Source organism: Micropterus dolomieu, linkage group LG23, assembly GCF_021292245.1.
Source record: "Micropterus dolomieu isolate WLL.071019.BEF.003 ecotype Adirondacks linkage group LG23, ASM2129224v1, whole genome shotgun sequence".
NCBI lineage: Eukaryota > Metazoa > Chordata > Actinopteri > Centrarchiformes > Centrarchidae > Micropterus > Micropterus dolomieu.
This window is the reverse complement of record NC_060172.1, coordinates 32,401,833-32,424,207: the sequence shown is the minus strand read 5'-3', so window position 1 is coordinate 32,424,207 and position 22,375 is coordinate 32,401,833. Positions and strand designations below refer to the sequence as shown.

The 22,375-nt window shown below is 43.0% G+C and overlaps 2 protein-coding genes across 6 annotated transcripts in view; one reads left to right on the top strand and one right to left on the bottom strand.

Moving 5' to 3' along the window:
* nrip1b (nuclear receptor interacting protein 1b) overlaps window positions 1-11,861 on the bottom strand; it is a 35,624-nt gene extending 23,763 nt beyond the window's left edge. The window contains exon 1 of the mRNA XM_046039718.1: window positions 11,623-11,861. The gene's annotated coding sequence lies outside the window, so the exon portion shown is untranslated. The remainder of the gene's footprint in view (window positions 1-11,622) is intronic.
* The window catches only part of arhgap32b (Rho GTPase activating protein 32b), a 229,049-nt gene that overhangs the window by 89,929 nt on the left and 116,745 nt on the right, over window positions 1-22,375 (top strand). The window lies entirely within an intron of this gene.

Genomic DNA, 22,375 nt, shown 5'->3' with positions numbered 1-22,375 from the left:
AGGAGAGACCTCGGTGCTCAGCTTGGGGCGTATAATCTATGGTTCATTTGCAGCTTTTCTCCCCAGTATGACAAGCCGTTTACAAGACGTAGCCTCTGCTGCTGACCCAGTTCTGAGTGGCTGCGTCTCGCGACAAGGCCCTGCCTCCCCATCAGGCCCTGCTCCTCGTCTAACTGACGATAACACCGCCACCCTCTGCCTCCGTGAACTGTGGGAAAAAAAATAGGTCGCCCTGACCCACTTTTCTTCATGTTTTTTTTTTTCTTCTCTCCCCTCCCTAAGATCGTGCAAGGAGTTCTGCAGAGCATGATCGAGGGAGACAGTAAAAGGGAAAGAGAGAGGGAAACAAAGGGAGAAAAGAAGTTACAAAAGACAGACTCAGAGGCTTCTCAGTGATGAGTCCTTGCATTTTGGCGATGCGATCCTGTGGCCTTTGGAATAGAGTCACGCTTATCAGTTGGCCTGCTGTATGTTTGGCAAAAACCCCTCCCACGCCTTGATACAACAACAACTGCTCCCGAGGTTAACACCATCTACAGGCCTCACCAGTCCACCCTACCTCCTAATTTCTCCTCTTCTAGGTGGCCATTATCTCATATCTTACTCAGAATGCTAAATGGGGTCCTCTGCCTTATTTAAACACAGACATACACACTGCTTTTTGCAGTAATTCAACACCCATGAAGGTATGACATGTCATGCAGCCAGAAAAATTAGGAGCCTTTCTTGGCTAGGGGAGATATTACGGGGCTAGCTGAGTTGGGAGCTGCCCTAATGCCTGGTAGCATGACACTGCCCCCCCTCAAATGCCTCTGTGTGGGTTAGGACAGCTCATGATATATCACGCACGGCGCTCTCATGCAAACCTTTCCCTCATTAAGCTGCGCTCACTCATGCATTGCTTTTGTAATCCCTCCATACATTAACCATGGCTCTCCTCGAGGAGCACGCTCATCTGACAACAGCTGAGAGTTTCATTCATTTATAAAACAGATAGTTTGTTCTGCAACGCCCTTTGTATCAGTGTTGGATTCCTGTTTGAAGCCATTGTGAAATACCTAATCAACGCACGCCTTTGGGTGCTAATTTAAATATTAATGCACCAGCCAAAAATCATCACTCCTCACTCACTGGAGCCTTGGTGTCGCTTAGCAACCTTTGTTTAGCTTCTGTTCAAGAGCTATATTTGTAGGAGTGAGAGTGACATTTAATTAGTACCTTTTAAAAACCTTTTTCCTTTAAAGAGACTTACTGAACTAAACAATTCTGCTTCAGCTATAGTGTGCTACCTCTTCTGTTATAGCAGTAATAAGCTAACCGTCACTATGCATTTCAGTGATTTTATACATCTTAGTCCTTCAGAAACCACAGCATGACTTGTGTAACCATTTTCTTTCTTCAAATTTGGTTAAACAAACCTCATACAAATAGACTGTCAAATACCTCTCTGAGCATTAGTGGGCCTTATGTTAGCACCCCAGTGTCACACAGTTTGCCTGTACAAGAACATTAGTCCCACCAGATGCTAGCGACTACATGTGTTTGCGTGTGTACTCATTTGCATCAGCCACAGTTTGACACTCCACTTTAAAAAACCAGAGGAGGGTTGACCTGCCGCTAAACTCTCACCAGCCCGGTGCTAAGCCCCTGCGTGCTAATGGTGACCTAGTGCACACACAGACATGTTGGTGCCTCAGAGACGAGTCATGAAGCCCGCTGCTCCACTTTTCTCTGCTGCCAGACACTGCAAAACTGCTGGAGCTGTGCTGCTTTATCTTACTTTTATGGGTTAAGTGCAGCAAATATGACCAGAGACTGAGAGAAAATGGTTGTTGGAGAAAGCAGAAAAGGGTGTCAGTGCTCTTTATTCTGCCGAGGCTGGTGGAGGTTGTAGTTCCAGTTGAAGGGGGTGGATGTAGGTCAAGCCCTGCGTCCTCATAAGCACCAAGGTCAACGCTGAATGGAAGGAAAGGTGGCTTAGAGAGAAAGAGGCCCTGGATAAACCACATTCGTCTAGCTCTTGTGCCAGCACCGGCCCCAGACGTGTAAACACAGTTACACAAGCACACAGCTCCTCCGTTCTAACCCTAGGTGTGTGTGTCTGGGGGGGGGGTTTACTGTAGCTTCCATTACCTTTTATAACACAAACAAGGCTTAACTTTAAATGACATATGAGTTAGCAACACTGTTGTGCTACTCTCTTTGGACATAATACGGTTATACAAGAGGAGGAGCACCTCTGATGGGCTAAGCCTGAAAATCAACATCCAAATGATACAAGCTACAGGTTCCTCTAGGCTCCCGTATGTGTGAGTTTAAGGTGCATCCAGGCGGGCAGCAATTGATGTCTGATTTTAAATGTCAAATCCTGGCAGGTGATCATTCTTATTTTAGTTGTGTCTAACAAGACAACTGTCAGCACATAATCAAGAAAGCTTCCGAAATGTTGGGACCACAGGGGAGAGCGCTGCGCTAACGATGGCGGGATTTGGAGTTTGATTCCCACTGGGGCCATCCGTGATTTTAAAAAAATATATAGACAAGCGCTGAATTAAAATTTGTTAACGAAAGCTTGGTTATAAAAATGTAAGTTAAGTAAGAATAACCCTAAGCTAAAAAGTGTGAAAATTACAATAAGCTTGAACAGTTGTTTATATGTATCTAGATCATTTATCTACCCTGCTAAAGCCTCTCTGTCCATCCTGACAAAGCAACTGTCTTGTATAGTGCCTCACGCCTTCCAGCACAAGATAACTTTGTTTTATTAAAGCTGAGGAATATGATATGTCTCGGCCTGTCCTCTGCTAACGCTACAGTGAGATGAGAAGCACGGTATTGGAGAATTAATGACATTTGGCTCCACAGAGAGTAAAGAAAAACAAAAATCAGTAAAAACAAGACTGGAAATTAATCTTTGCTTCTTCATAGAGATGCCCTAGACCCTGTGTGCAGCCTGGATGCCTTTCATGTCAAACATTACACTGGTATCAGCAGGGAGCTAAACTGATGACATTATGGGTTGTTTTTCATCACAACATAACACAATGCCCTTTTTATTTTGTTGAATTCCATTTATTCTGATTATACTGACTTAACTGCAATTGCGATATGATTTGTGATATTGGAGGGAATGATGATGAAATGATTATTCTCATTTTCATTGAAAAACATATTTAAATGATTATGGTATGATGATTTCAAGGATCTATTCCAAAGATGTTTTCTTAAGTCTGTAGAATATGATGTGCAGGCAAGGGCATCTCTGCAGCACGACATAATTTCATTTAAAATGGTATTTCAACAGGCATCAACTTTAACAAATATTGCACCGCCTGCAATTTGTGAATTGCAGTAGGCCATATTGCATTTTCAATAAGATTTCCATTAATTGTTCAGCCCTAATTCCATTGTGCCTTTTTTATTGTTCATAACATTGTATAATTTTGAAATGTAAGATTCACCAATTTGTGAATTGTTACTCTTACACTGGGATAAAAGGAATAGATAAAAACACAGTCTCATTTTCTTTCACAATATGGCATCATAATAGGCTGCAACAAGCCTAAAAAGACCTGAGGGACCTCACCTCCCTCTGGCTGTCCAATTCTACAACAAGAGTATAAAGACAAAGCAGAGCACAATATTCTGAAAAAGTCAAGTGATCGAATCGTATGTAGAAAGACTCATTTGGCCAGGGTGCATGATTGCATGTTTTTACAAAGTGGGCCAGGATCCTGATTTACCCAACCATATGGTAAACACATCCAGGGGGCAAAAATGTTAACGTACTAGAATAAAAATACTCTGAAGCCGAGACAGTAGCGTGCTCTAAAGCGAGACAGTGAGCCAGCGTGGTTCAAACAGCGGGGCAGCTGTAGGGAGTGAGTGAAGGCAACTGCAATAACACAAATCCTAGCAGCCAGCTCACTCTGGACATGAATCACTCTGGACATGAAGTGACCTTTCCATGACATATGCTGGTATCGGTGATTAAGAATTGAGAGGATGACTAAACCTGCTCAACTCGTCACCGCATTCAAACAGGGGGAAAACTTGTGGCCTGACATTCCTAAATTCAGAGAGAGACCAGGGACCGTTGGAGCCCCATGCTCTGTCTGACACGACCTTGACCCTCTTTGACCTTAGAGCAATTACCCAACAGAAAAATACTTTACAAATAAAATGTGTTACTGTTGTTTTATTATTATTATTATTAATTGAACAACAATGCCTGCCTGCGGCAAGTGTCTCCACCCCCTCACCCTCGTAGACATACAAGGTCAGCAGGGAGATAGGGGGTGAGGCTGGGTGAGGAGTGTCAACATGATTGGATCTCCTTCTGGAGAGTTACTTAAAACACCCCTTAGCAATCAGGTCAAGGTCATGCTTGAGCCTTAATGCCACAGGAAAAGAGAGAAGTCTGTGAATGTGTGTGTGTGTGGAGGAGTGCATAAACACAGAAGAGGGGGGAGGGGCGACGACGTACTCCTCTACATGTTCAGCAGTCCTGGCTCCTTGATAACTTGAAAACACAAGCTATGATTCTATTAACTGTATTAATCTCCCTGCTTAGTGGACACTTATTCAAAGTCACTTACACCATTATCACTCTTGCACATCTCTTTCCATTTCTACAGCTGGATATTTACTGGAGGAATCCAGGTTAATTGCTGTTGCTCAAGGGCAGAGGGTGAGCAGACTATGAGCCAGCAATCTTCTGGTCACCAGTCCATTTTCCCAAAGTAATAGGTCATACGGCTGCCTCAAGTCATCAGCCCAGTGCTCTCCATCTCCTCCCAAATGGCCTCTGTACTACTGGGTGCCTTCTAATACAGTTATGAGAAAGCTGTACTTTTGAACCACACATTTTCGGTCTGTTTACCCGCCTCTACTGAATAACGCCACCTTACTAATGGATTTAAAAGTGGGCTAGAGGTTCACAAAAGGACAGCATGTTTCAGAAATTCAAGAGACCACTTTCAGTGAAAAGAGAGGGACTGGGGTTATGCCAAATGTCCAAGGTCCTTGCTTTGTGATGAGGGAGTGCATTCATTTTTTAATTTAGAGCTGGGCCACTTATTTAACCGTGTTCTGTTAAAAGATGTTTATTGAAAGTGCAATGAGTCATTTATGTATTCATTGACAAATTTAAAATGGAGTGAAGAGAATCTGTAATGTCAGAGCCATTACAAAGCTGCTCTTTATGCCTCTTAGAAGACAGGGTCTAATGGAATATTGTTTAAAATGAACAACAAATCATCTAGCTTGAAAAATAAGGTATTTCAAGGGGATTCAGTGACATTCCTCTATTGGAAATCCGGATAATGTGCTGCAGATCTATCTGAACTCACATAGCTCCGACTCTCCACGGCCACCCGCACAGGTCCCTTGTTGCCCGGCAACAATTCAGCTCATCACTAGAAGCCAGAAAGTTACACAATTACAGTTAAAGCCAAAAGAGGATTTGGGACGTGCAGCACGTAAGTTATATCCGACTTCTATAAGATGTGGGTCTGAATGAGGATGAATGAGGAAGTGGGGAAACCCCAGCTCTTGCATTTTCCAGCCATCCTGCAAAGCCAAGCAATGTGAAAGTATGCAAGTCTTCACAGGGTAGCACTGAAAATAACCCAAATATTGACAGTAGAATGGTATACTATGAACTCAGAAGTGCTGTAGCACTCATGGCATTAAAGAGGAGCTCTTAGGTACAAAGTTTAATGATGCCTGAATTTCCCTGAACTTCACCCATTTCGCAATGGAAATAAATCTTAGAGACACAACCCCGCAGCCTATACTGCATATGCACCCCCGCTCCTTCTCGCCCTCCCTTCTTTCCCTGTCGTCCTGTGCAATATATCCATCATTCATTCATAAATTCTGAAAACTCCTCTTTAGTTAATTGCCTGGGAAAATTTAATTTCAAACGAAAGCTTTTAAAAAGAGAAAGATATAATTAAGTTGCAGGGATCGCTCTGCCCCCTCCTTGTCGGGGGGGGGGGGGGGGGGGGGGGGGGCAGAGGGGACATGTGCTGTGAGCGGTGCAGCTCTACACCGCACTGCTCCGTGTCAGGGAAGTCATACACCCATGTTTAAAGCAGAACGTTACGTAAAGCCTCCCCCTCTGCACAGGCTTACTGCACCAGACGCTGTGTCCTTGCCTGGGCTGCTCAAGGTTCCCAAAAGGACAGGCTGCTAAGAAGTTGGGAAGGACGGGGCCCTGTGATAGCCTGCAAAGAGAGGGGGGGAGGGAGGGAGGGAGGGAGTGGGGAGAGAGCTGCTGCCTGTGACAGCTTTGGACTTTGAATTCAGCGCCAGACAGGCTCATGCATCAATCCCTCAACTTACAAAGACAAGCCACTAACCTTGACGAGGCCAGGGACTCTTCAGGAATGAGTGGCATTTTCACTTAGCCCCAGCTTCTCCCCTGCACTCCTGCCACATAACCTGGTTAAAATAAGACACAGTTGAATAACAGCCAACCTCAGTCTCTGGACTTTGTGACCCGTTGTTCTAGCCTTCAACCCTTAGGCTTCTTAGAACATGCCAGGGACATATGCAATAATACATCTGGAGGAAACACAAATAGCATTTAATAAAGACGGTGCAGCAGCTGTTTTGTTTGAGTGAGGCGTGACGCAAGCTCATGTGAATCCATGTTTGCCATGATCCTTGGGATCAGCGACTGTATTATCACAGACTTAATTACATACAACCTCTGACTGTGGCAGCTAAACAATTGCAACAAAAGCTATGAACACGCAGACAAGTATCTGCCGTCTTCGTCCTTTGTATTCCTCTGTAGGAAAACAAGGCAGACGCTCTCACACACAGGCTGGGTATTCCTCCTATCTATGAGCATCTGTCCTCATTCCCCTTGCAGACCGCTCACTCTGTCAGGCCCGTGACACTGGCCCGCTTGTGGCAAAGCAGAGACCTTCCCCTTGTCTGACTGCAGCATCCTGGCAGCACGCTCACCACAATGGTAGAGAGACCTTCCTACTGCACCTCCACAGCCCGGGGGGGCAGCAGCTCTGCTACAGGAGCAAGCGAGGCAGAGAGCCGGAGAGAGAGGGAAGGAGCGAGGGAGGGAGTCAGTTCCACTCCACTCCTCTGCTGTGACCACACCAGCCCAGCCAGGAAAAGAGTCAGCTCCACTCACATCAACCAGGAGGTCTGCCGCTCCATGCTATACCTCCTAAGTCTTTACTTAAAGTATCTGAGGAGAGGGACACTGCACATTTGGTGTTGAGCTGGTGGCTCTGTCACCACAGCACAAGCTAGTTTGATGCTGTTTCCCTGCTCTGCTTCATTGATCGGCACAGTTAGGCTTCCACAGCTGTTGTTTTTCGAAACAGACTGATGCTTCACATGGGTAGCGTGCAATTTACTTGCCCCGCAATAGCCTTCTCTTTTGGTCGCCCTCCCCTTCAGTGAGCAATTTCAGCAAAGTCTAAATAATTCACGGCAATTGCAATCAGCAGCGATCAATCGGTGGAGATAATTGAGGGGCCTGTCATTGCGCCAAGGCCAAGGTGATGCGTGAAGGAAGAGGAGTGGATAGTTGGAGGTGAGGGTGAAGTGGGAGGAGGAGGAGGAGGAGGAGGAGGAGGGGGGGCGGGAGGGGAGTCATTCAACAGATGAGCTCTGGCGTCCATCTCTCTTCCTCGCATTTCGTCATTCCAGCTCACATCCAGGAGCGATGGCTGTAAAGACGCATTTAACAGTTCCTGCCGTGTCATCAAAACGAGCCCCATTGACTTTGGTTGCCTTCTGTTCACAACAGAGGCACCAACATGAGCCGGAGTGATTGTCTCTGAATGAGATAGTGCTGCTATAACTGAAAGCCCTTACTAAACCCTATCTTCTAAGCAGCACACAGTGGGAGTACTCTAAAACTGCCCACATAGTGATCTTATTTCAGAAAGCAAAAATGACTTCAGTCGTTTTCTGACACGGTCTCATTCTTTGTGTAGTCTAGCGGCAGAATATTCTGAAATAATATACTAAAATTCCGTATAATCAGTAAACAGCAAGCTTCCACATGCCTTTTTATGTATCTTTGGTAACCTATTTAAAATGACTTAGACTAGTGGAGCTCCACTAGTAGTTTTAATGTCTGTATTTGTAGATTCATTTTTTATTCCATTCTGTTGGCTTCAGTGGTTCTACAGTCGCTACATCAATCTTGTGCATGTTTACACTTTAATCACTCAAGTCATGACACTTTAGCCTCGTCATATCCATTTCAAGACATTTTCTATTCCAATTTCATGCAATCTGGCTCGGTTGTGGTATCCAGACTTGCACGAACGATACCGCGGTCAACATATCACTTGTGTGTGTTTGAAATCCATTGAGCGGTAAGAGGTGTGTAGGAGGAGGCACAGGGAAGTGCAAGATGCTAAGTGCCAACATCCTCTAATTAGTAAGATACTGAAAGGTGATCATTTCAAACACACTGATCAAGTACAACACGGACTAGTCTTGTATTGGGTTTTTTTGTTTTTTTGTCTTGCCAATTGGAGATTGATGTTTTAGTCCGACGCTGAAATTTACAGCATAATTGTCGGGGTGTAAATCTCTGCCCAATAACAGCAGTAGTATCGAGGATTGTTATTAGTAGAGAGTGTCTACTGAATAAACAAACAATAAAGAAAACAATAAAATGATTTGGCTTAATGCATGCTCCACACAAATATTATAGAGCCCAAACAATTAGAGAAATGAGCTTGCGGCCAAAAGGTCTGCGGGTTGAATCCTCAGTGGGCTGACAAAGTACGAGCCTGTAAGTAGATGAGAAATGCACTTCTATTCCTCAACATCTACTGTCAAAGTGCCCTTGAACAATGTTCGGTGGCCAACAACACAAGTTCTGGGCAGCTCCCAGGTCTATAATAAATCAAAAACGCTGCAGTAAATGCATGACACTTGTTCTGGTAGATCGCACATTAGTTTTGTTTTTTGACGAGTACCTCAGCGATCAAAAGGCATGATGCCGCCCTCAATTTTCTCTATGCTGTGTCTCATGCCATTGTGACTGACAGCTTTACAAACAGTGGGGTTTGCGTTGGCACAGTGGTAGTAGTTAGAAAGGCTGTTAGTAGAGATAAGTGCCTGGGCAGGTACTCCTGCATCTGTGGCATCACCCTGTATGGAAATACACAACTTCATCACATTATTTAAAGGGGGAAAGGAATGTCACTGAGTGGGGACAAGCAGTGTGATTCTGTCATTACTTCGTGTTTTTTATGCTATAACAAAATATATCATCTATAAAACAAGTGCAAAAAAAATGATGCAGAGAACACACCTGAATGAGCACAATCACACACACACACACACACACATCAAAATATGCCACTTTCATACAGCAGCAGTGTTGTTTTGATGGCAGTTAAGATTTGCGGTCATGAAAGGCAGCGACTGGATAAGAGAGTAGAGTGCAGAGTCCGGTCTTGTGACTGTTCAGCAGCCTCGACATCATTTGCATTTGGCCATTTGAATGTCCTCTGGTTCTGTTGCAGGCTACTGCACATCACTCAACAGCAGCTCCCTGGACAATAGCAGATGGCCCAGTCAAATAAAGCTACATCCAATACATATGATCCTTTGAGTTACACCACGCTGGCCAGACCACTCAAACAAAAGTGCTTTTAAAGTGCAACTTTAAAGTCGGGCAATAAATGTGCAGGTTTTAGTTATCTGTGGCAAAAGAGAACAAGCTGAACTACCTTGAACATCTTGTATAAGTTCAGGTCAAATAATTAAGCAGCTTAAATGCTCAACAAAAGAAAGGCTAAAAGCCAGACCCCCAGACACAGACAGTATTTAGAAGGCTTTAGAAAAGTTTGACTTTTCTCCACATTACTTGAGATTGTTAGTCAAAGTTACAGTGGTTCTGTGAAAGGTAGCACATTAACTGAACATGCTGTATATATATATTTTTTTTTGCCTCGTATTACGACATCCAAACAGGTTGCTGCTAGGAAGCTTTGTAAATTGCCCTTTTAGAACCTGAACTGAAGATGTACTCTGCCCTCATTCCTGTAACTCGCAGCAAACTTCAGCCCCTGACCTTTTGCCTCCACACAGATCCAAAGTCCAATGAAGCAATAGGACATTTCAGGAAAAGAAACACCAACGCAAAGGCCATTCAAAAAGCCTTCCTGGCAGTAAGTGGAAAACATCCAAGTCTTTGAACTCTATCAAAACATATCTGACATGATGACACAGTGATGTGACAGGCTGAAACAGACCAACTTCAACCAACTGCATTTTGGTCTGCAGACTGAACTATCTTTCCAGAAACTTGGCAGGGACTAGCCAGTGGTTACAGACAAGTAGATTTTGTTTAGGATGTGGTATAACAAGGCAAAACAAAACGACCGTTAATGGGGATCATTAACTAAGCCATGAATCCAGATTATGGCTGTTTATAGTACATTAAAAGGCCAAATGTTGCCTTCATACTGATTGTAATATAGACTTGATGTAACAACAGACAGTGGGACAATGTTTTGTAACATTTTTATCCATCTTCGTCTTCGCTGTATTTGCTGTACATTAGTACCACTGTCACTGAAAATGATACTACGGACAGCATCTGAATATGCATGGGAAACGTAAGACTATTTCAGACAGTAAACAATTTATAACCAAATTTCAACCCAAAAAAATTAAGAGTAGAAAGCTCACAGTGTGTGTGTGTGTGTGTGTGTGTGTGTGTGTGTGTGTGTGGATAACAAGGGAGGTTTCTCATTAAGTAGCCTAATGCACCCAGGCCAAAGCTATATTTTAACACCTTGAACCAGCTTTTTAAGCTCAACATACACCTACACCAGTCCTTTACAAGGCCTTGAGGTTCATTTAAAAACCTTCCGAGATCTTTTTAAGAAGCAGCACTTGCCAATAGTAATTTACAGAATAGTGCAACTGTGAAGTGCTTCCCATTGGTGGTGCTAAAACTACTTCAAAATAGGAGGCTCTTTTCTGTTTTGACCTAATGTGATGAACTACGTGATACTAACGTTACATTACAACTCCTTTGATATGGACAGCCCGACAGTGTGTAATGTCATTACATTGGCCCACGGGGTGCCATTATTCATTGAGTCAGTATGTGACAGTGGCGTTACAGTAGCCGAAAATACACTTCGAAAATGAACCGGACGGTTTCATTTGATTCAGCCGCGGTCGCTCTGTGTGTATGAGGATAAATGAACTAGAATTGACATTCATGTCAGCAGATTTTCACACCGATGAATACCTCTGGCGTAGGCCTAATTTACTGTTCATATGCTGGCCAGGGAATACAGGCAGTGGCCTTTATTACTAAACGACTTTGTGGGCTGAAACAGGAGCCTATAGCACCGCACACAGCCAGGTCTATTCTCCACTTCTTTATGCAGCGTTTTCAGCGCTATATCCATACGCGCCTCCGCTCGCTGTACGACACACAGCCTTCCCTGTCATCGAAAAAAAACCACACACGCTACAATCTAGTATATCCCTCGACACCGCGTCCCTTATACCCGGGTATATTTTCACCCCCTGTTGTGATATTAATTCTCCAGATATGACAGTGCGTTTATCTATAGCACGTAACGTTGGAGCCCCTACCTGCGTTGTCCACCCCACACTCAGCCGGAGAGGCGCATCGTTATTATTCGACAGGAGGAGGCAAATCCAATTAAAATGGTCGCATCCGTCTTGACACTCTTTGGCAGGAAACACAAATGGCGAGGCAGCCTTTAAAAATCAAAATTTTAGTCCAAAAAAAATGCCTCAGGTTTTTTTTAAATTTTATTTGCGCTACGACTGTGAGCGAGCTGTGTAGCGTGTAGTCTGTGGGAATTGTTTATTCTCAGAGTCCCCTCGCTGTGGAGAAGTGAGCGGAGACAGCCACACTCCTCCTACTCTGCCTGCCGCTGACACCACCCTTAAAGGAACAAGCCTTCACTCTGCTGCTGCACAAACAATAATAACATTTATATTATTAATAATAGTAATAACGTGCATTAATGGCCAATTTATTGGGTAATATTTTTATATTAATTTAGGTGTTATTAATCATAACTAACTATTTTGTACGTTTTTTTGTAATTTATTTGTTTTATATTGTCAAAATGAATAGTAGTGGTTCCAGTAGTAGCAAAAACTATGACAGGGACACTACTAGTGGGAGCAGTAGTAACAATGGCAGTTGTAGCTGGATTAGAAGCACGAGTATGCTGTATTTCTGCCCTTTTTTAAACATACAGGCAAATATCAGCAGGACAAAGAGTCAAACAAGGCACTTTTGAAAGTTCTTGAGTTTACAAACAGACAAATATGCTAAAGTCTGTGTGTGCAGTGGAGTGCAGCTCTGGAGGAACTTTCCAAAGTCTGAAAAAATAACCCTGATGACATCAGAGATCAAAGCCTGGGTTGGACATTTACCAGGCAGGGGAAGTCCAAAGAACAATACTATTAAGTTGCATTATGGGAAATGTAGGAATCAGTGTATTTGAAGATTTACCCATTGTGAAGAAGGCTAAAAACCTAAATATCTGTTTTGACCATTTGTTTATAAAAGTGACTTTCACAAGTATCTTCACCGTGTGGACGTGTAATACTAATCAGAATCAGAATCAGAAGGAGCTTTATTGCCAAGTAGTATTTTGCATTTACATGGAATTTGCCATGGTGACTAGGTGCTACACGTAGACAAACATACAGCTGACATAAATAGATGTAAAAACATATAAATATGGAATAAACAGATGCAAATTATAAAAGAATAATAGAACAATGCGTAGAGGTAAAACAATATGCCAGATATTTACATGTGCATTACTCTGGGTTTGCGTTGTGCAGATATTATTACAGGAGGAGAGGATTTGTATTTATATATAAATTGATAAAATATAATAATATAGAAGAGTATGAGTGACACTTGGCTGCATATTTTTAAGGTCTGCTCAAATCTAAAATTTGCTGTAACCTGAATATTAATGTCATATGCATGACACATGTAATGGAGGCTCATCCTAAACCCATGTTTCTTTTTATTTCTGGAATATAGATTGTTCTTCCTTGGGTCAACATAAAACATAATGGTGAAAAAATGTACATAGTTACCACATAGTACCATAGTACCACAGTTACACCTTTGTACACAATCTCCATGTGTTCGGTCTCGTAACAAACAGTCAAATACCACTTAATAGGCAGTCAGAAATCAAAAACTTTAACGGAGTGTATACAATAATTCCTTAACCTATCCCCTTGTGAAAAATAAAACGTGTGTTAAAAAATGGACTTTATTTAAATAAAGAATTATGTAAGAAGTGCCCCAACCAACCTTTTAGTCAGCATTTCTAAACAAATCATTAGGCCTCTCTGACGTCCAAAATATAAGAGCTAAAAGAATTTATCTGCCACAGTACTGGAGATTTACTACCTGCCTCCCGCAGTAACCAAGTGGAGAAAATGAACAACATCAACGCAACCGAGGTGCCCTTGAACAAGGCACTGAGGCAGCTCCCAGGTGTAAACGTGTGTCACTGAAGTGTGAAGCCGGGTGTCATTCACAAACAGCAGATGGGCCTATGCAAATTACTAAATTACTTAAAATATAATTTCATGTTTTTCTGTCATCATTATGAAGAAATGTTTTTTTCCACAGTAGATCAGTGTAAATCTAACCTTATGATTGTGCACCAAATGCTTCTAAACAACTTTTTTTCTTTCTTTTCTGATATTGTGTGCTAATCTGTGCTATCAAGTTCACTGGCCTGCAGTCTGTCTTCTCACCGTGGCCTTGAACAAAATGTCTCTAAGGACCTGGGGAACATCAGAGTTCTCATGAATAAGAACACAACAACATAACCTACTTCTACCCATCCCTGTCTCTGTTTCCCTTTTCAAATCCAGAATTGGGGGTAGTGTGTGTGTGCTAGAGACAGAGTGTGTATGTATATATGTTTGTGTGTGGGGTGTGTGTGTGTGTAGCTCCTCCTCCTCCTCCTCCTCCTCCTCCTCCCACCACTGCTCTGCCATCACATCATGCTGTGTTATTGGCCACTTGTATTCAGCCAGTTGGATACTGTGCCTTCTAACCTGCTGTAACCCCACCGCGGTGTTTAAACAGTAATTCAGTTCATTGCCAGTAATATAAACAGAGGCGGCACTCAACATGTCAGTCAGGTAAATTGGATAGTTTTTTTTTACAAGGCTGTTGTTCACAGTAGGTGTTACCTGCAATTTGCATTTTGAGCACAACAGCAGTTAAAAGTCTGATCAAAGTTCTCCGCCAAAGTGCTATTCATAAAAAGTTGATGTTGCAGCGTTTACTGTTGTTGTCTGATTGCACCACGAGTGCTGCTCAGGACATTCATTTTGTGTTTGGCCTGAAGTTAGATGAGCAGACTGGCTCAGCCATTTGGATGGTATCTCACCTTGTAACCTCTGACCTGGAGTGACCTTTAATCTTTGAACTTTGACCCCAAATGCCACATAAATGGAGATACAATATCCTCCCTTTCATTCCTTCCCCCAACCAGAACGGGCTGAACTTTGCTCCTGAAGCTTTCCACAGAAATGCGGTTCTGGAAACTCTTTGACCTGAAGTATAGGGACATATTGTTGCTAACAAAAAAGTCAGAGGCCTTTTCTGGAAAACATTTTGTCACATTCTGTGAGGAACTGTGGGAAAAAAGGTCGGGTACAGATGTTAACAGGCTGGTGTTTGGCTTGCTGTGGCTAGTGACAATAGAAGTGAAGAAAATGGAAACGGGGTGTTGCTTTATGAAAAGGGAAGGTTAACAAGCCTTTGAACATCATTAGGAAACGGATGTTGATGTTTAACAAGACTGACTTTTTACAATCTTGTTAACACAGTGTCATATTAAGTGTATAAAACAGTGCCAGGGTGGGATTTTGTAACTGAACAACAGAAAATGAGAAATTCAAATTCCAGGTGTTTTCTTTTGACAATGAGAGACATGAGAAAGGCAAAATTCAAGACTTAAGAAAACACACGAGTCATATCCTCACGTAGAATACGGTTTTCTCTATTAAACAACGTCAGACATAGGGATTAGGGATCATAGCTAATTAAAACAGAAGAAGTATTTTGTGGAGCAACGTCACTTAAAACAGAAACACTTCAGTTGACAAACACATATTTCAAAACATTGCACTCTGTATAACAGTATGATATAGCCAATTCCTCTGTGACTCACCTTTCACGTCAGCATGAGTTCACTGAGCGGTTACTGTGACAGATTATCATTCAAATCTTTAGAAGTGATATGCAGATTTTATTTGTTCCTCCATCTAAGACTGACCTCTGTCCTCTTTAATATTGGTTTTCTATACACTTATACTGTACGCCGCTGAATATTTCAAGGTAAAAAAAAAACCAGATAGATGGAAAACATATGAGTGCGTGGGCAGAGGTCAACTCTGCAGTGGCGTTCTCTTGGCCCAGTAGTGCAAACAGTGGAGAGTTTAGATTCAGACGCCTGATTGTCTCAGAGGGAGGGAGCCAGAGTGTCAGCAGACATTAACCCTCCACCTTTGACCCCTACTCCCCAATTTCAGCCACAGTGACTCCCAAGGTTTGGAGTGAAGGAGGGCCCTCTTGGGCAGGAGGCAGGTGCGAGCTGCTGTGGGAGGGCCTGCTGGAAGTCACACCATACTGTAACCTTTGAACTAGAACGAGTGGGATGGTTGTGACATTCCTCACGTATACAGCTGCAGGGAAGGTTCTACTACAACCGTGTGACGCAGCAAAACCTGCACACAGAGAAACAGATGTGGCGTATTTGGATTCTTCAACTGTTTTGCTTGAAGAAAACCCTGCCAGGGCCACACAGTTAATTCCACTAAGTAAATAAAGGAATAAGCAGGTAAATCGACATTCATTTTTTAAAGTAATTGTGACAAGGTCAGCGCCGGAACTTGAAAAACATTGAACAACGTCATGAAAGTGACATCTCTTTACAGCCTTGTGATGAGTGGATTATTCATTAACGAGTGAAACGGTCTTTATTGGTGCCGCAAACTATGGGCAGAGAAGAAAATGCACGACCTCTGTTCAAAATAAACAGACAAGAGTGATTATGACTGGATTATGGCAGACATGCTAAACAGCCATCTCGGCCGCCTCAGTAAATATTCCTCTTTTGTCCTTGAAGGGTGTCAGGGAGATGAAACTGTGTCTGATAGACAAGCTAGATAATTCCAATACAACACAGCAGTGCGCTTAGAAAGGAGATACATGAATGTCACAGCTGCCACTGTCACAAAAAGGTGTGCAAAACTACTGATTCAATATGATGACCCCATCTCTCCAATTTCACATTATTTTCTGATCAGACTCACCATCAGTACATTCTGTGAGTTATTTAAGTTTGCGCTGCCAGGAAAAGTGCTCCAGGAAAGCAACATTATATTTGACTGAGGTCATCATGGGACATTGAGAAATATCTTCTGGGGTTCTGACGCTCGGATAGTTGATACTACAGTCACTGTCCAGGTATGTCAGTGTTAGTTAGTGCAGCAGCTCCGTGTTGAGTTTCTCTGGGGAGCCAATGATCTGATTGAAAGGATCCATGCTCAGAGCAGCGCCCTGCGAAGGGATATCATGATGTTGGTCTCACAATGGGGATGGTATCTGCTTTCTTATTCAACAGTTTCTTCAGTCTGCTTCTGGCACAGAGAAGAATAGGCTTTGTAAACACCTATGTCTTCCAAAAAAAAATTTAAAAAATCTCCAAGGCCATCTTGCCTGGAGCTGTTTTTTAAAGGTGCGACTACAGAAATGCTATTCAATAGTCTGCATGACCTGAGCACACATGGAATGTAAAGTTTAAAAGTTGCGACAACTAGTTTGCTCCAAAAAGGACATCCTCACTTATTAAAACTGTTCATTTCATCATTTTGCTTTTACCCACCAAAGCAAATATTCTGCCAGGGAATCAATTGTAAGGCTGCTGACAGCAGTGGGAATGTTTACATCTCCCTACGCCTGTCCTCATATCTAATGCTAACCCATAACCACTTGCTCTGAAATAGAAAAATCAAGAGGAATTTTGGAGTTGTTTTTGGATAACTGTCAAAGTATGGGAAAACAGGTCACTGCGTACGCGTGGCTGCCTCTGTGTGAGAGCATGGAGTTTATGTGTGTGTGTGTGTGTGTGAGAGAGACATGGTAGGAATAGGATAGGCAAGACTAGGTCGACTCCTATGTGGGTGAGCTGCCTCACGTCCCCCTGTACGTGCACTGGCCCTGCATCTTGTTGACCTAGTTGGTGCTCTTTGACTAATCCCTGACGATTCTGCGGGTGGTCTGGGAGGAGCTCTCCTCCAGTTTCCTCTGCATTTGAATATCAGATGGCAAAGGCGGGGCCTCGTGAAAAAAAAAAAAAAACACATCTCAGAACTGCCAAGGGATTTGACTGGAGCGCCTGCCAACACAACACGCAATGTTTTTTTAGTGCTCCCTGCACCTCCTCTCTCTCTCCCTCTCTTGTTTGCTATCATGGGTCTTCCTCTTTCATCCACTTGTCAGACATAAAAGGCACCCATATTTTCTGCCCATGCTGACCCGCTGGTTCAAAGTGACACTGATACTTTCATTGTGTTTGTGTGTCCAAGTGTGTGTGTGTGTTTTTTCTGAGCGATTAGAGGACCGGGTTGTAGTCCTGATCATGTAGCCGTCCACATTACGCTATTCAGCTATCAGTGCTGGTGTCTCAGCTTACACGTGTAACGGGAGTTTTCCCACAGACACACAGCTGACATGCTCTCTTCTTGTATGAGGTTTTATTACTTATGTTTGGGTGATCCAATTTCTCTTTCACCTTGTGGTTTATGGCTCTTCTAACCCACTTGTTCACCCAGTATGGGCCATTTGGAAGCATAATGAGTCACAGATATGCTGTTAATGCATACACTGCCATATTTCTGTGAAACAATGTCAGGATGGTGTTCGGCTGGGAGTGAAAGTGTAAAAACAAGCCTCTAAGCCAGGTTTCTGGCATCAGTTTTTGATATGATAGTGGACATGTATTGTAAAATGAGCATATTTGTTTAACATGTGTGTGACAAATGAAGCAGTAGAGCAACGACTAATCCGAAGTCAAAGCTGCTGTGTTGATGTTGGTTTTACACTAGACGAGCTGCTTTGTTTGACTGAGGCTTTACTGGGAGGACACAGCGGGGGCTGAGCTAAAGAGTCAAATATCAGGGACAGAGGCACCTTACTGTCCCTGCAGCACTCTTACACATGCACTCACACACACACACACACACACACAGATGGCGGCGAGCAAGGACAGTGAAAACACAGCTCGGTGTCCCTGGGCCCTCGTCCTTCCTCCACCCATCCACCACCAGCCGTTCCCACGGGGCCGTTAACATCCTATTGACCCTGCTCACTCATTATCAGATCAGCATGGAACACACTGGGGCACTTTAACCCACTCTGTATACACATACACACATCCTCGCACTCCACGTACACGCTGGTCGCAAAATGCTCTGCTCTCAGAACAGTGTTTTGGCCCACTGCTTCATAGCAACCCTACCCTCAAACCCACAGTGGGGCACTAAGCTAGCTCCAGCGATCACTCCTCTGTGTTGTTGCGTTACGACAGAGTGCTCCACTAGGAGCTCAACGCCCACTGGTACGTCTCCTCCACAGATGCTGGCTGGTCCCGTGGGATAGGCACGGTTTCCCAGCATCCCCCCACTGATTGTCAGTAAACGAGTTGACATAAATGTAGTGTGGCTACTAATGAGCTGCCACCCACTGTCAGTTCCTTAAGACCTGTCAATATAAGACTGAGGTTGATTTGAGCTCATTACAGTAAGCTGTCCAACAATAGATTAAAGCATAAATGCACTGTATTTTATTCTTTTGATGGCCAGATCATCAACATGGAAAATATCTCACCAACATTAGAATGCAGTGTGGACATGTGTAGTCTGTGATGGCCCTTTCTACCAATTGAAATTCATGACAGGTCTGTGGTAGTGTGATTCTCATGCAGGCACAAAGCCTGCACATCTAATGTTTATTGATAGCAAAGCCTACATAGGCTGTTATTATTTCAATGCAGTATGGGAAGGCTTAGTTTTAGTGTCTGCATCTGTGTGCGCGTGTGCCGCCTGTGTGTATGTGTACACGGCTTCAGTGTTTGTTTGTGTCACACAAAAAACAGATTAGTGAAAACACTGAGGTAAAATAAGCAGCCTGACCTTGCTCTGAAACTGAAAGGCAATCCTCTGAATGATCCGCGGGTCAGTAGCTTTGTCCTTCAGACAGTTAAAGTCTATCCTTCTCATCCCCTCCCTCCCCCTGCCTGTCTCACTGTTTCCTCCTCTATCCCTCTCTCTCTTTGCCTTTCTTCTACAGTAGTTCCATTCACGTTAAATCCCTCTTTTTTCTGCACCTTATATAAAACTTAGTCTCCTGTATTCTCCATCCTTGCAAAACTGTCTGCGTTAATGTGACACACACACACACGCAAGCGCGCTCACACACAAAAATGCATTCAGAACTCTTGATATGCATGTCATCTTTTCATGTCTGGTCTTTGAACACGGCTGTTTGTGTTATTTCAAGACGTGATTGTTCATCATGACAAGCCATGATGGCACTGATGTGTCTGATCTGCCGCTACACCTCAAAGGCAGACGAGCAAGACGCAAAGGCAGCAGCAGATACTACCAGCCATATTAAAGACTTCCCCCGCAAACTCTTTGAGCTGTGAAATGTTTGACGCTCTAAGAGTGTAGCCAAAGCGGGTTGCCAGGTGAGTGCTGGCAACGCCCCCGCCCCCCCTGCCCTCCATCCCTTCATGTATAGGATGCCTCAAGAGTTGCTGCAATCACTGGAAAATGCAAGTGTGTCAGCAAGTTCCAGATGTCAGTTATGCAATGTCTAATTACAGCAAGAAGCATGGCTTGTTGTGTTACTTAGCAAGCGTTTGTGTGTCTCTGGCTCTGTGCACACATGCATGTTTAAGTGACAGCTCACTGGAGATAAAATGGACAGGCTTGTTTGTAGGGCCATTGCTTGAATGCCCTATTGTATTTTTTTGTTAGCTGTAAATGTGTTCCAACAATGTTTGAATTTGTTAGGGTGTGCATGTTTGTGCCCTGCAAAACTTCCAAAAGGCAGTCTCATAGAAAACTATTTATCTAGATAACAAGGCTAAAGATTTACAGATACACTAGTGGCTCTCTGAGGCTGCAGCTTTTAACTAGATACTAATATTTTCATGTGCATATGCTAGCATGCTCATAATGAGATGTTTAGCAGGAATAACATTTAATATGGTCACCTTATTAAATTACTTAGTGATACACGCTAACATCTGAGGCTGATTGGAACGCCATTTGCTTTGCAGGTATTTGCTTATAAACCAAAGTATTAGACAAATTTAAGGGATCACAAACATTATTACAGTTCATTTTGAGGGGAACATGAATTGTATGGCAATCCCTCCGAAAGCTGTCGATACATTTCACTCAAAACTGTCAACCTCATGGTGGGGTGAGATGAAAAGTCAGGGGATCCCCAAAGTCTGCAGGATTAATTCCTCTGGAAACAATAAACTTGTGGAATAAATTGAATGAACCACCCGGCAGAACAACATTGCCATTCATAGAACTCTAATGCTTTAGATTAGTTTGCGACACACTGTGAAAATTCAACAACTGAACACCGTCATTCAGTTAAATTGTGTCATCTCAATGGCCAAGCTGGCCCTGATGACATCACCAGGGTTATCTTTCTCAGAGTTGACAAAATAGCTCTAGAGCCCCATACAAGCCATCATACATTTTCCCAGGCTAAATTGCATCACTTATAGTTTACTGACCTTAAAGTGGAAAAAATTTATTCTCCCCCTTAACTAATAACAAAGTAGCAAAACAATAGTTTGAACAAAACAATAGTTTGAACTTAGATAGTTTCTAAATAATCTTCTGTCATAGGTGCCGCAAAACTGAAAGGAAAGATCCCAAACCACTGAGCTGCAGATATACAGGGCAGGAAGATTACCACAGATTCTGGAGTTAACCAGGGTGAACAACTCATTGAAAGTTTAATCTCCAGATCATGAAGGAGCATTACCTTACTTCAGCTAATTCTGTTTCATGTGATAAAACCAGCTAGAGATGGATGGGCAAATAGATGGATATCACTGCCACCCAGCATCATGTAGATATGTCACTCATTTTCAGTCGTATGCTGATGACAATCAACTGTATGTTTATGGACAGCGGCTCCGAATTGTGCCTTTATTTATTTATTGATCAGGGACAGTACACAGTAATTAACATCAGTGTGAAGTAAATGTGTCAGATTAGTTTAAAACCAGGAGTGTCAGCAAAACCAAATGCTTGAAACAGCAAATATGCCTTGGACATTATGTGTGAAGTTACCTTAGTTACAAATCTGACATTTATTGCTTTTAGGGACACGTCTTGATAACTAACGAATTGCCATTAGATTTGGTTCAGACATTCATGTTCTCCTCAGGATGATCTGTAATAACTTTGGTGATCACTTAACTTTTCATCTAGCCCCATCATAAAGTCAGAATTTTAGACCAATACTTTGATTATGACCAAATACCTGACATTCCTATCAGTCTCAAGTGGACTTGTGGTGTACTGACTGTGTGTCTAGTGCTAATAAACAAGTGTTAACAGGCTAACATGCTAAACTAAGAACGTAAGCATTATTATTATTATCAGCATGCACTATTTCAGGTGTTATTTCAGGTTTGATCATTTTGTTACTTTCCAGTGCACATTCCCTTGTACACATGTGTGACAGAGGACACAATGGTGTTGTGCGATTTGTTTTGTTGCTATAAAAATACAGCATATTTACAGAACCTGTGCAGCCTTTAAAAACATATTTCCATTAATTGGGAACTGACACAATTGACTGTATTGCACATTAAATTAGTGACCCCCTTCCTTTTGTCCCGACCTGGCCAGACAGGCATTTCTTTTTCTAAGCTTGACCTTTAGCTGTGTCCAGTCTGCCTCCTTCCCACAAGAATAGCTCTGTGTGGACCATCACAAACAGAAGGCATCCCTCACCTTGAAATGCAGAAAACAAAAACAGACACGGTTTAGATCAGGCATGTACTTCTGCATGAGGCATTTGTTGAACATTTGAGGGAATCATATTCAACAGAGCTCTTCGAACACAGTTCAAGCAATGTGTTGATCAAATACAGGGTGTCAGTGTGATTATAAATACAGCTGTGTGTGCTGTAATGTTGAAAAAGGCAATTGTGTTATTAGAGCACACTGACCCCCCCCCCCCCCCCCCCCCCCCCCCCCCCCCCCCCCCCCCCCC